Source organism: Bos javanicus, chromosome 3, assembly GCF_032452875.1.
Source record: "Bos javanicus breed banteng chromosome 3, ARS-OSU_banteng_1.0, whole genome shotgun sequence".
NCBI lineage: Eukaryota > Metazoa > Chordata > Mammalia > Artiodactyla > Bovidae > Bos > Bos javanicus.
Genome location: NC_083870.1, coordinates 25,673,044 through 25,686,630, shown reverse-complemented (window position 1 = coordinate 25,686,630; position 13,587 = coordinate 25,673,044).

Below are 13,587 nucleotides of genomic sequence, written 5' to 3'. Positions count from 1 at the left end.
TCTGCATTTGGATGGAATGTCCTGAAGACATCAATGAGATCCATCTCATCTAATGTATCATTTAAGATTTGTGTTTCCTTATTAATTTTCTGTTTTGTCCATTGGTGTGAATGTGGTGTTAAAGTCTCCTACTATTATTGTGTTACTGTCAATTTTTCCTTTTATGTTAGTGGTTGTCTTATGTATTGAGGTGCTCCTTTGTTGGGTGCATAGATATTTACAATTGTTATATCTTCCTCCTGGATTGATCCTTTGATCATTATGTACTGTCCTTCCTTATCTTGTAGTCTTCTTTATTTTAAGGTCTTTGGTCTGATATGAGGATTGCTATTCCAGCTTTCTTCTGCCTCCCATTTGCATGGAATATATTTTTCCATCCTCTCACTTTAGTCTGTATGTTAGGTCTGAAGTGGGTTTCTTGTAGACAGCATATATATGAGTCTTGTTTTTGTATCCATTCAGCCAGTCTGTGTCTTTTGGTTGGAACATTTAATCCATTTACATTTAAAGTAATTATTGATATATATGTTCCTATTGCATTTTCTTAATTGTTTGGGGTTGATTTTGTAGATCTTTGTTCTTTTCTTGTATTTCTTGACTACATAAGTCCCTTTAAGATTTGTTGTAAAGCTGGTTTGGTGGTACTGAATTCTCTTAACTTTTGCTTGTCTGAGATTTTTATTTCTCCATCAATTTTGAATGAGATTCTTGCCAGGCACAGTAATCTTGATTGTAGATTTTTTCCATTCAGTACTTTAAATATATCCTGCCATTCCCTTCTGGCCTACAGAGTTTCTGTTGAAAGATCAGCTGTTAAGTGTATGGGGTTTCTCTTGTATGTTATTTGTTGTTTCTTCCTTGCTGCTTTTAATATTCTTTCTTTGTGTTTAGTCTTTGTTCATTTGATTAGTATGTGTCTTGGTGTGTTTCTCCTTGGGCTTATCCTGTATGGGACTCTTTGTGCCTCTTGGACTTCATTGACAATTTCCCTTTCCATGTTGGGGAAATTTTCAACTATAATCTCTTCAAAAATTTTCTCATACCCTTTTTCTCTTCTTCTGGGACCCCTATAATTTGAATGTTGGTGCATCTGATATTGTCCCAGATGTTTCTGAGGCTATCCTTAGTTCTTTTCATTCTTTTCACTTTATTCTGCTCTTCAGAAGTTATTCCCACCATTTTATCTTCCAGCTCACTGATTCATTCTTCTGCTTCAAATATTCTGTTATTGATTCCTTCTACAGTATTTTTGATTTCAGTAATTGTGTTGTCTCTGCATGTTTATTCTTTAATTCTTCTAGGTCTTTGTTAATTCATTTCTGCATTTTCTCTATTTTGTTTTCAGGGTTTTTGATCATCTTTACTATCATTATTTGGAATTCTTTTTCAGGTAGTTTACCTATTTTCTCATTTATTTGGACTTCTGTGTTTCTAGTCTGTTCCTTCATTTGTGTAGTATTTCTCTGCCTTTTCATTACTTTTTTTTAACTTACTGTGTTTGAGGTCTCCTTTTCCCAGGCTTCAAGGTTGAATTCTTTCTTTCTTTTGGTTTCTGCTCTCCTACGTTTGGTCCAGTGGTTTGTGTAGGCTTGTTGTAGGGTGAGATTTGTGCTGAGTTTTTTGTTTGCTTGTTTGTTTTTCCTCTTATGGGCAAGACTGAGTGAGGTGGTAATCCTGTCTGCTGGTGATTGGGTTTGTATTTTTGTTTTGTTTGTTGTTTAGATGAGGCGTCCTGCACAGGGTGCTACTGGTGGTTGGGTGATGCTGGGTCTTGTATTCAAGCGGTTTCCTTTGTGTGAGCTCTCACTATTTGACACCCCCTAGGGTTAGTTCTCTGGTAGTCTAGGGTCTTGGAGTCAGTGCTACTCCAAAGGCTCAGGGCTTGATCTCTGGTCAGGAACGAAGATTCCCTAAGGGGTTTGTTATGGCATTAAGTGAAATTAAAACAAATATCCAAAAATGAGAAACCAAAGATGAACCCCAGACAAATGGCAGTTACAAAATCAGGCAAATAATAATTAAAGTAATGGAATATACACATATACATAAAAACCCATGAGCAAGTCAAAACAGTCCAACAAAAATAAAGTGCAATAGATTGACCTGGTGAACAAAGGAAATAAAAAATTATATTTACCAGTTAAGAACAAAACTAACTAAAGCACAAACTGGAAAACAAAACTAAAGCAAGGTGTCAAGTGGGAAATAAATCAATGAAAACAAAACTAACAAATATGTTGAGAGGAAAGAAAGCAAAGAAAGAAAGGATAGATATACAAAGTTAAATAGAGTTAGATGAAGAAGATTTATATACATTAAAGGTTAATTGCAAAGGGAAAAGAGCAGTAGGAAAGACAAACAAAGGAATAAATATAGAAAAAATATAATAGGTTTAAAATATTAAAAGTTAAAATTATAAAAAGAGAAAAAAAAAAAACAGAAGAAATAAAAAAGAAAAACTCCACAGAACTGCAAAAGCCCAACCTAGATGCAGAGGTTTATAACATCAGTAAAAAGTGTGACTGAATATACACATATACATATATACCCATAAGCAAAATCATAACAGTTTAACAAAAATAAAGTACAATAGATTGACCCAGTGAACAAAGGAAACCAAAAGCTATATCTAGCAGAACAAAACTAACTAAAGCACAAACTGGAAAACAAAACTAGAGTAAGGTGCCAACTGGGGAATAAAGCAATGAAGATAAAACTAACAAATATATTGAGAGGGAAAAAAAAAGGAAAGAAATAATAGACATACAAAGTTAAATAGAGGTAGATGAAGAAGATTTATATACATTAAAGATTAACTGCAAGGGGAAAAGAACAGTAGGAAAGGCAAAAAAGGAATAAATGTAGAAAAAATATAATAGGTTTGAAAAATTAAAATTATAAAAAAAGAGAAAAGAAAAAAATGGAAAAAGAAAGAAAAAAGGAAAACTCCACAGAACTGCAAAGGCCCAATGTAGAGGCAGAGGTTTGACTGATTATACACATATACATATACACCCATAAGCAAAATCAAAACAGTCCAACAAAAATAAAGTACTCTAGACTGACCTGACAAACAGAGGGAACCAAAAATCATGTCTACCAGAACAAAACTCACTAAAGCACAAACTGGAAAACAAACTAAATGAACTAACTTTATTCCCAATTGGGAAACAAAGCAATGAAAAGAAAACTAACAAATATGTTGAGAGGAAAGGAAAGAAAGAAAAGAAAGGATAGATACACAAATAGAGGTAGATGAAGATTTATATATATTAAAGATTAACTGCAAGGGGAAAAGAACAGTAGGAAAAGCAAATAAAGGAATAAACGTAGAAAAAAATAATAATAGGTTTAAAAAATTCAAATTAAAAAAAGAGAGAGAGAGAAAAAAAAGGAAAACTCCCCAGACCTGCAAAAGGCCAATGTAGAGGCAGAGATTTATAACAATAAAAAGTATGACTGAGGAGGAGGGTGGGGGGGAAAGCTCAAAAGCTTAGATTTCATAGTGCCAATAAAATCAACAACTACAACAGAGGGGGGATAAAAAGGGAAAAAAATCCAAAAAAATCTACAGAACAAGTCAAAACACAAGAATAATAAATGTCTTTCTTGAGTCACTGCCGTCCGAATTTTCTCCCTCTCTGGGAGTCACAGCCCACCTCACCTCCCTAGGATGCCCTCTAACACTGTGCTGATCTCAACCTGCTGTGAGGGCAGCTCAGATTCTAAGCTGCCCCTACTCCTCTGTGTTCTTGCCTCCAATGTCCACAGCTATCAGAACTAGTGCATTTTCTTTTGTGGGAGCTCTCAATGACCTTTTATATATTCCATAAACACAGAGTCTGCCTAGATGATCATGTGGATTTAATGTGCAGCTTGTACAGCTGGTGGGAGGGTTTTGGGTCTTCTTCCTTAGTCACACTGCCCCTGGGTTTCAATTGCGGCTTTATTTCCACCTCTGCATGTGGGTCATTCACTGGGGTTTAGCTCCTGAGGCTGCCCTGGAGGACTTGGGTCTGCCCCTGTGAGGGCCAGGTGTGGAGGTGGTGCAGCTGCTTGGGTCACAGAGGTTCTGGCAGCACCAGGTACTCAGGGGAGTTGGCAGCTAGGGCAGCAGGAAATATAGTGCTCTATAAGGGTATGGCAACCAGTATTGGCCAATATGCTCCAGTATTCTTCCTGGAGAAGCCCCCTCCCTGACAGAGAAGCCTGGCAGGCCACAGTCTGCAGGGTCGCAGAGTCGGACACTGCTGAAGTGACCCTGCTGCAGAGGCACAAGACTTTTTTTTGCCTGTGGTAGCTCTGCTCCAGTGAGAGTTGAGCATGACGGTGGCACAGCTGCTTGGCTTGTGGGGACCCTGGTGGTGCCAAGTGTGCAGGGACATGGACTGTCTCTACAGCAGAAGTTATGGCCCTATCAGAGTCTTTTTTCCAGCCTCTTGTAGCTAGCGATCAGAAGGCCTCTTTGGCCGGTCTTTCTCCGTAGCTCCACCTGTTCAGGCACTTAGAGGGCTTCCTTGCCTGGGGTCCTTCTCTGTGGTTCAGCGCATCAGGCACATAGAGGGGGCCCCCCGACTGGGGTCCTACTCTGTAGATAGGCATGTCAGGCACTTAAAGAAGCACCATGGGGTGCATCAGGCATTTGATGGGCCAGCCTCTCTGTTGTTCAGCTGCCAATGCTGGCGTGCTGGGGGAGAGAGGCTATGGTGATGGCTCCATCTGCTATGTGTGACAGCAGCATCTCCTTGTTTCCATGGCTGCCCAGCTTTCCTCCACAGTCATTTCCCACCACAATCTCCTCCCTCACAGCCCCTTGATCCGTCTTTCCGCAGTCAGCAGCAGCCCTCACCCAGGGAGTGTTCCACAATCCCTGAACTCCAGCTCCCAGCCGCTGCATGGTCTGGGGTGTGTATGGTTGCGGGGAAGGACTGATTCTCATTCCATTTAGGCTGCCACAGATCAGCTTCACACTCAGCCTTAAATGTTTCTTCTCTGACTCAAACAATTGCATTGATATGGGGACTGGACCCCTGCTTCAGTTCCCCCACCCACCAAGGGCAGGTCCACTAACTAACACTCCTGTGTTTCTCCTTAGTTCCTTTGCCCTACCAAGTTTTGTGTGTGTCTATATATTCTTTTCCGCTGGTCAGGTACTCCTGTCCCCTCTCAGCTGGTGTTCTGCATGTACTTCTGTGTCTGAAGGTGTATTCCTGTTGTATCCGTGGAGAGAGATGCACTCCACGTCCACCTACTCCTCCGCTATCTTGTCCTAAACCTCCCATATTTCTTATTCAATAGAAAAAACAGAAGAGTTCAGGAAAAAACTTCCACATGCTCTTGATATCTGCCGATATATGTACATATACACCCCCACACTCAATGTCCCCTATTATCACTATGGGTAAACTGTTCAGGCCGTTTTCTAAGTCCTTTATTCAAATACTGGATTCCATCCCCCCCTCACTCAACAACTTCCCTCCTGCAATCATTGTATCATCGATTTTCCTCTCTCTGCTCTACTTAGTCCCATCAGGACACAAATAATCCGTATAATTTCATAACCATCAAATATTTTCCCCTGACACCATGTTCCCCTCTACATTTTAGAAGGTACTAAATTGCAGGGAGTCAGGGGACCTGGCTCTGTCACCATCTCATCTTGGGTGGCTGAACTCTGGCACGCCTCAGTTTTCCCATCTATACAACAAAAGGGTGATACTAGTTCATCTCCAAGGTCCCTTCCCTGGTTAACATTTGACATCTATGACATGTCACCTTACAATGTATACATGCGGCAAGGCACCGAGGAAAGTCAAGTTGTTTAAGAAAGCTGTCAGGTTCAAGAAGCACCACAAGAAGGGCAGGGGTGGGTAAGAAACACACTTTTCCACCTGAGAAAATGTTGGGGGACCAAGATAAGAACACAATGATCCTGATTCCATCACACAAGAGATGGAGAATGTCCGAGTGAGATTCAGCTCAAACATTTGAAGATAAAGGAAATACTGGTAAGAAGATGAGGCTGCAAAAATAGGCTGCAGTCACATTGTTGGGATCTTGAGGTTTGGATGAAAAGCTTGTATCCTTTAGGAGAAGGCAATGGCAACCCACTCTGGTACTCTTGCCTGGAAAATCCCATGGATGGAGGAACCTGGTAGGCTGGAGTCCATGGGGTCGCCAAGTTGGACATGACTGAGCGACTTCACTTTCACTTTTCACTTTCATGAATTGAAGAAGGAAATGGCAACCCACTCCAGTGTTCTTGCCTGGAGAATCCCAGGGACGGGGGAGCCTGGTGGGCTGCCATCTATGGGGTTGCACAGAATCGGACAAGACTGAAGTGACTTAGCAATTTGGTCAAAAGACATTTGGAAATTATAAACAGAGAATAAATAAGCAGCCCCCAAATATTATTAAAGAACTTTTCTTTCTGATTACTACTATACACTGAAGTCTGGCATCCAGTCTCTCCGAATCAAAAACACTCAAGTCACCATAGGAGAATACCCATTTCTTGTTTCATACTGGGACGTGCTGTTATTTGTGGAGTGGCCAAGACAAGTCTTGTTATAGGAAGGGCAGTTATTTAATGATACGACATACTCAGTTCTAAGGTCAAATATACATTCCCATTCAATTGCTAACATATTCTTCTTTGTTTTGTATAAAGCTCAACATTAAACACTTCAGTGCCTAAGAACCTTTAACACTGATGCCAGTTGCAAGGTTTGTAAGGCTGTCTGAGGAGCCCGAGAGCCTGAATTCCCATCGACCCCACCATCATTCACAGGGTGTCCTTAGGGAAGGACCTGACTCTATTAGTTGGAAAATTGGAAACCTGGGGACTTCAGTACTAGGTTCAAATCCTGGCCTTCTTACTGATGTGACTCAGAGCGCTAACTCTCATTGTGCCTCAATTTCCTCATCTGTAGCGTGGGGATAATAACTAGCTTCATAGGATTCTTGGGAGAATTAAATGTGTTCATACATAGAATAACCCCTGGCACATAAGGGATTATACATACCGACTGTTATAGTACTCACTTCACCGTGATATTTCAGCCTCTCTGAGGATATCACTACTTACTGAAGATTTTCAATACAGAAGGCAAGAACATAGTTTCAGTAAACTCAAATGACTGAGAAACAGAATTCAGGATGCTCAGAAATGTGACTTTATACTTCTACTTCTTCTAGACTCACTGGTGTGTATCCTATGATCAGAGACCTCTGGGAAGAAAGAAAGAAGTTCTGTGAGAATTTTTCCTTTGAGCTGGTCACAGTCATCCCCCAAAATAGCATGTTGTTCAGGAAAACTCTTCCCCTCACCCACCATGTAACCCATTTCCATCTGCCTTTTTCAATGTCTTGTTAGTTCCTTTCCCTTTTTTTCCTTTTAATTGGTTTGCTGATGTCAGTTTCTCTTTCCTTCCTTTCACAGCCCATTTTTTATGTGTGTTTATGCACACATGGTGGGGAGTTGCGGGGGCGGGGGGGGGGGCGCTTTCCCAATGGCTCAGTGGTAAAGAATCTGCCTGCAATTGCAGGTGACACAGGAGATGTGGGTTCGATCCCTGGGAACCTGGAAATGGTAACCCACTCCAATATACTTGCCTGAAAAATCCCATGGACAAAGGAGCCTGGCAGGCTACAGTCCAAAGTGTTGCAAAGAATAAGAACAACAGAGCAAATGTGCCAGAGGTCCAAGCCTGATAACTTGGGTCAGAATATCTGTGTCTCTCTTAAGAGGGTGATAAGAGAGTGTAGAGCTTCTTGGTTTACACAATGAAAGAGTTTTGGGAACCATGTAGGAGACTTTCAACAGCAAAATTTCCTCTGGAAAATATAGAGCGTGTGCATTTTTTATTCCTGTGTGCTTCCCTCACACTTGGAGGAAAGAGAGTTAAAATTTCAACTCATGAGTGCCCGTGCAGATGCTCTTAAGACAAGGTAAAAATGCAGTTGAGTTCAACACACTCTCAGACCTGACCCTCTGGAAAATCTCTGCAAGGTCACAGCTCATCAGTACCGTGACAAAACAAGGACACCCTATATAGTGTGATTACTATGGAGTATTTCCGGAACAGCCTCGAATGCAAATAAAGTTCTAGTCTCCAAAAATGCTCACTTGCAACTGTCATAGAGTCCCAAATGTTTATAAGAAAGAACTAAAACTTTAAGACATGAAAGTACAATATACTATTCTTGTCCATAGGTGAACCCTTGTTCACCCAGAACAAAGGTCAGGACTGACAGTTCTCTGCTGGAATGTGTTTATTTTCAAGTCTTCACAGCAAAGTGGGATTCTTTAAATAAGATAGCAATAATTTGATGAGGAGATGGCCAGTTCTCTTGGCCTTTATCACTGAATGCAACATCCTTGTCTGCCCCCACTCATTCCATGACATATCTGCTTGAGGAATCTTGACATTTTCATCACTTCTTTTGTCTGTCTTCAGGTTGGTTGCCAGCCCTTGCTAACACAGCAGCAGGATGTAATCATCAATCAAAACTTAGAGAACTTTGTGAACTGCTTCTGTCGCACTGTGTTCTTTTCAGGAATTTGCTTTGGCAAAGTCCTTGCATTTATTATGTTAGACTTAAGTGGCCAGAGGTCATTGCTGAAAAATATAATTCTAGTAGATCCTTACAGTATCCAGAGTCAAAGGGTTGGTACTGAATTTATAAAGGATGTGATGAGGATTCTTTACTAGTTGGATATTGTGCTTCCCAGTTCACAGTTCATCTTCAGCTACATTTTGAGGTGAAGAAGTATAATTATAAGAAGACAATAAGCTTAGAGACAAAGGCCAGATAGATTTAAAAAAAAAAACTGAGAGGTTGGGGTTCAAACCCAGGTCTTCTAATTTCAGAGCCCATGTTCTTTCTGCAACATTCTACCAAGTTAAGTGTTATAAACAAGGAAGACAAGAAGAAAAGGAATCTTCAGCTCTTAAAACATAGGATACTATCAAGCCTTTATAAATAGGGGCAGGCTCTCTTTCACCAAAGAATGTACTGTTGGTGAAAATATATCCATCCTTTATGTCTTTACAAATAACTCATGCAAGACCAAAAGTCATTTAGATATTTAAGCAGAGCAAGACATTGATTTTCCTGCCTCTTCTTCTTCCTACCTTCTCCATCCCCCAGTTAAAATGCATGGCTTTGTAGATACATGCCTAATTGTTTTTCACGATAATATTACAGTATAAAGCAAAAAAAAAAAAAAAACCACACACACACATAAAAATGTGTGTGTTAAATACTGCCCATATCCCTGGCAAGAAGTAGGATATTTTAAAAATATGTTGTATGGGGCTTCCTGGGCAGTTCAGTGGTTAAGACACTATGTTTCCACTTAAGGGGGAATGGCTTCAATCCCTGGTTGAGGAACTAAGATCTCATATACAAAGCAGCCAAATAAATAAATAGGACATGAGTTTGAGCAAACTCTGGGAGATGGTGAAGGACAGGGAAGCCTGGCATGCTACAGTTCATGGGGTCACAAAGAGTCGGACATGACTTAGTGACTGAACAAAAGAAACTCTCTGTATTAAAAAAATAAAATGTGGTGTAGTTAAGGAGTGCATAGTTATATTGTCATAGCCAGAAGTAACTATAAAGGGCAGGGCTTCTGATTAATGTGAGAATCCAAAGGGGCACTTAGCTCAGTGTCAGTGAAAAAAAATACTTTTGTGCAGGTGTTGTGCTCAGCGCTGTAGATACTGGGGTTTTTAAAACAGGTCCTGCATGGTTTCCCCTGCTGGAGGGTACAGTCTAGGTGGGAAGCTGTTGTCTTTTGCCAAAACCTACATGGAAGGTTAACACAGTTCCTTTCGTTACTGTAGCAATATGAAGAAAATATTTCATGGCAGGCAGCATCCAGAGGTCTATTTGCATAATTGATGAAGCTTGGCAAATCTGAATACCACAAAGGTTTCCCAAGTTGCCAATAGGTAGAGAGACGACTGCAGTGACAGAAATACAGCTGCTAAAAATCTTACATTTACAAGCTTGAACCTAGAGAAACCACTCATAGTGACAAGTAACTCTCTGAAATTTGTTGCTATGTGAAAGGAAGGTCACCAGTCTCTAACAGACCCCCTGGATACCACAAGCATATGCATGATGCAGACCAGCAGAATCTAAATAAAGACAGGACTCTCATGAATCAGGTATTGGCCTCCTAATGGTGACACTCTGCTGGAAGAAGAAAGTGTTATCAGGGACTGAGTCATCATAAATGGGGAGTTGGTGGTTCCCCTTCTGAGGATGGGCATGTAGTCCCCAAACACATTCAAAGGATAGATGCTAATATTTAAAGAAAGATGGGGGGCGGGGGGCTTGTGATCCAGTGGTTGAGAATCCACCTTGTGGTACAGGAGATACCAGTTCATGGAGCAACTAAGCCTGTGTGCCACAACTACTGAGCCCTCGCTCTAGAGCCTGTGAACTACAACTGCTGAGCCCACGAGCCACAACTCCTAAAGCCTGTGCTGTGCAACAAGAGAAGCCACTGCAATAAGTCAGTGCCCTGCGACTAGAGAAAACCCACATGCAGAGACAAAGACACAGTGCAGCCAAATGTAAAGAAAGATCTCAGAGTGTGACACGGGAAGTTCTAGACAGGGACATTTCTCAGAATGACGTGGAAGCAGTGAAATGCACAGCGAGAGAGGCTAGAATGATGGTCTGGCCCTGATTAAGTAGAAAGCCCATATATCACCTTGCAGTAAGTGGGTCAATGAGTCTATGTGCTTCCAGACATTCAAATACCAGACACATGGCAGTCATGGAAAACTGGGCAACTACATGGTACACCAACTGTTACTATTAGATTTCAGCATTTTCTCCTGCTCAGCCCAGGAGGACAGCATGGTCATTCTTACCACAGTGATGCAAGTAACTAATCAGAGTTAGTATCCAAAACATAAGCTTTTTGCAACACTCGGATTAAGGTTTTTCCAGACCTCTCTTCTGAGTGGGGAGGGACATACTAACTTGTTGCATATTAAGATTCTCACTGGATGCAGGACTGTGAAGGGGAGCTTTCAGGTAGCTGATCACATTTTAATGCAGAAAGGAGAAGGACTCAGAATATACACTTCTTTAGTCCCTCTGGCTAAGGATTTCGTCCATCTCCTGTTGTAAGAGAACTGGTCATTAATACCAGATTCACATTTGTCCTGCATGTTTACAAAAAATTTTTAAAATTTAACATCCCTACCAGGCTATGAGATGCATGAAGTTTAGAACTATGACCCTCTTGTACAAGATTATATTCCAGGAGCTCAGGGCATAGTTGCTGCTTGACCATTATTTTTTGAGTACATAGTAAACTTGTAACTCCAGTAGGACACAATAGCTTGGGTTCAGTTGCTCACAACTACAGCTGATTCTATTATTTGTGATCCGTATGTTCTATAAATTTGCTGCAAACACTAAACACTGCTTCTAAGAGAAATACAAAGATGAAGTTCCTTTGAGCCTCTGGCCACATTTTCATCAACCAATCAATCCATCACTTTGTTTTATGTGTGTTTCTATTTAAAGATTCTTTGTATGATATAGACTGTTGATTCATTAACATTAAATTCATGGCCAACAGTACCATAACTGATGCCTGAATGAAGCTTATTCAACACTTCATGGAGTTATTTTCTCCATAAAGCACACCATAGCCTTCTTGCATTTAGCAATATGAGACGGCACTTGAGCACTCTTCTGGGAGCCACTTTAAACAGAGAAATCAATAAGGAGAAAAATTGCCAAATAGATGGCACCAAATAAACACAGAAAGGAAATGTGCTTATAGTATGAGACCTGAAATGCGTAGGCAGCAGCAGCACCTTGTTTCACATCAATTATTTTGCTGTCCTGAGGGGGAAAACACAGAACCTCTTTGGTATGATTAAGAAGAGTCATGGACCCAGACGGCAGTCTGTGGTTACCATTGGGTGCCCTGCAGTTCCCCAAGAACACGGGGCCTGATCAAGAGCTATTTCCATCTGGGGATGGTGTCACAAGACAAGAGACATTAGGAAGATGAATGTGGCACAATTTGATTTACAACTTAAACCAAATTGTAAAAAGCTTTGTTTAGCTGGTATTTCTCAAACCTTAAAAAAGGCATTTTTAGAAAATAAAATAGAAGATTCTATATCACAAAGTAAAAATAAAAAGTAAGAGTACAGTTTGGAAACAGCTTCAGAAGTTCAAGGACATTCAGAAGTGGCTTCTGAGGACAGACAGGAAGTGTTAGAAAACTCTTAATCATGTACCACACTAAATTTTGGATTCTGCTAAAATGATGTGAAATGCACATTTCTTCTCTATTCCCTAGCTTGACAAGACACACACGCTGAAGTGGTACCCAGGAATGTGCAGGTGAGCTTTACCTGAGAGGAAGGAGAGAGGGGAGACTGTGAGCATCCACTCTTTCTCTGTGTGTGTAGATGCCCAGCTTCCAGGAAGGGTAGGAACAGCTCTGACTGCATGGGCTTTACAGCTCAACTCAGTTATTCTGGGTGACTCCGTCTCCACCAGCACAGAAGACTGCACAAAACTCCTCGGCAAGCCTACCTCATTGTCTCAGAGCCTTGCCTCAGGCTTCCATGCCTTGTTGGCTCAGCGTAAGACGATCGGCTGCTGCTTCTCAGGTCTAGTATTTCATCATGAATGAGGCAAATTTGGACCTGAAACCCAATCCTCACTTACATTCACCTTTCCTGAAACAAAAGCAAATTATTAAGAGCTAATGTGGTGAAGCAAGGCTGCTCATCAAAGGAAAGGCCATTTGGCTGAGACCTGACTTGCATTTGACTCATGTCTTTTCTGCTCCCATGCCTTATTAGATCATTCCCAAATCCTGATTGATCACGTGATTCTCCTGCTTTAGATCTAACTTCTTTGATAACATAAGCACAAAACACAATATTTTCTTTTAACAATTATTTAAAAGCCTACTACCCATTGGGGACCGTTCAAGGAGATTGGGAATATAGCAATGCATAAAAAGGAAATGTTTATACCCCTAGTCATTCATATGTATTCATGTATCTATTCATATACACTATATAGTATATATGAATGGGTGAACTCATACACACATATATATATTATACATACACATACACACAATATATATATATTTATATATATAGTAATATAGTCCACCTAGTGGCTCAGATGGTAAAGAATCTGCTTGCAATGTGGGAGACCCATGTTCAATCTCTGGGTCCAGAAGATCCCCTGGAGAAGGAAATGGCAACCCACTCCAGTATTCTTCTGGCCTGGGAAATCCCATGGACAGAGGAGCCTGGTGGGCTACAGTCCATGGGGTCACAGAGTGGGAAACGACTGAGCCACTAACACATATGGTAATACTCTAGTGTGATGTTTAAACGGGCATGGCATTGGAACTGACCAGTCAGAAGAGACACTAGTCATAGTCTTGGAGTGGGGTTCTAGAAGGGCAAGTGGCATTAACCCTTTAGTTGCTGGATTATAAAGAGAGAGGAAACTGGGGGAGGGATGGGGTAGCAAAGGATACTTGGAGGGCTCAGGAGAGCAGCTATATACCAA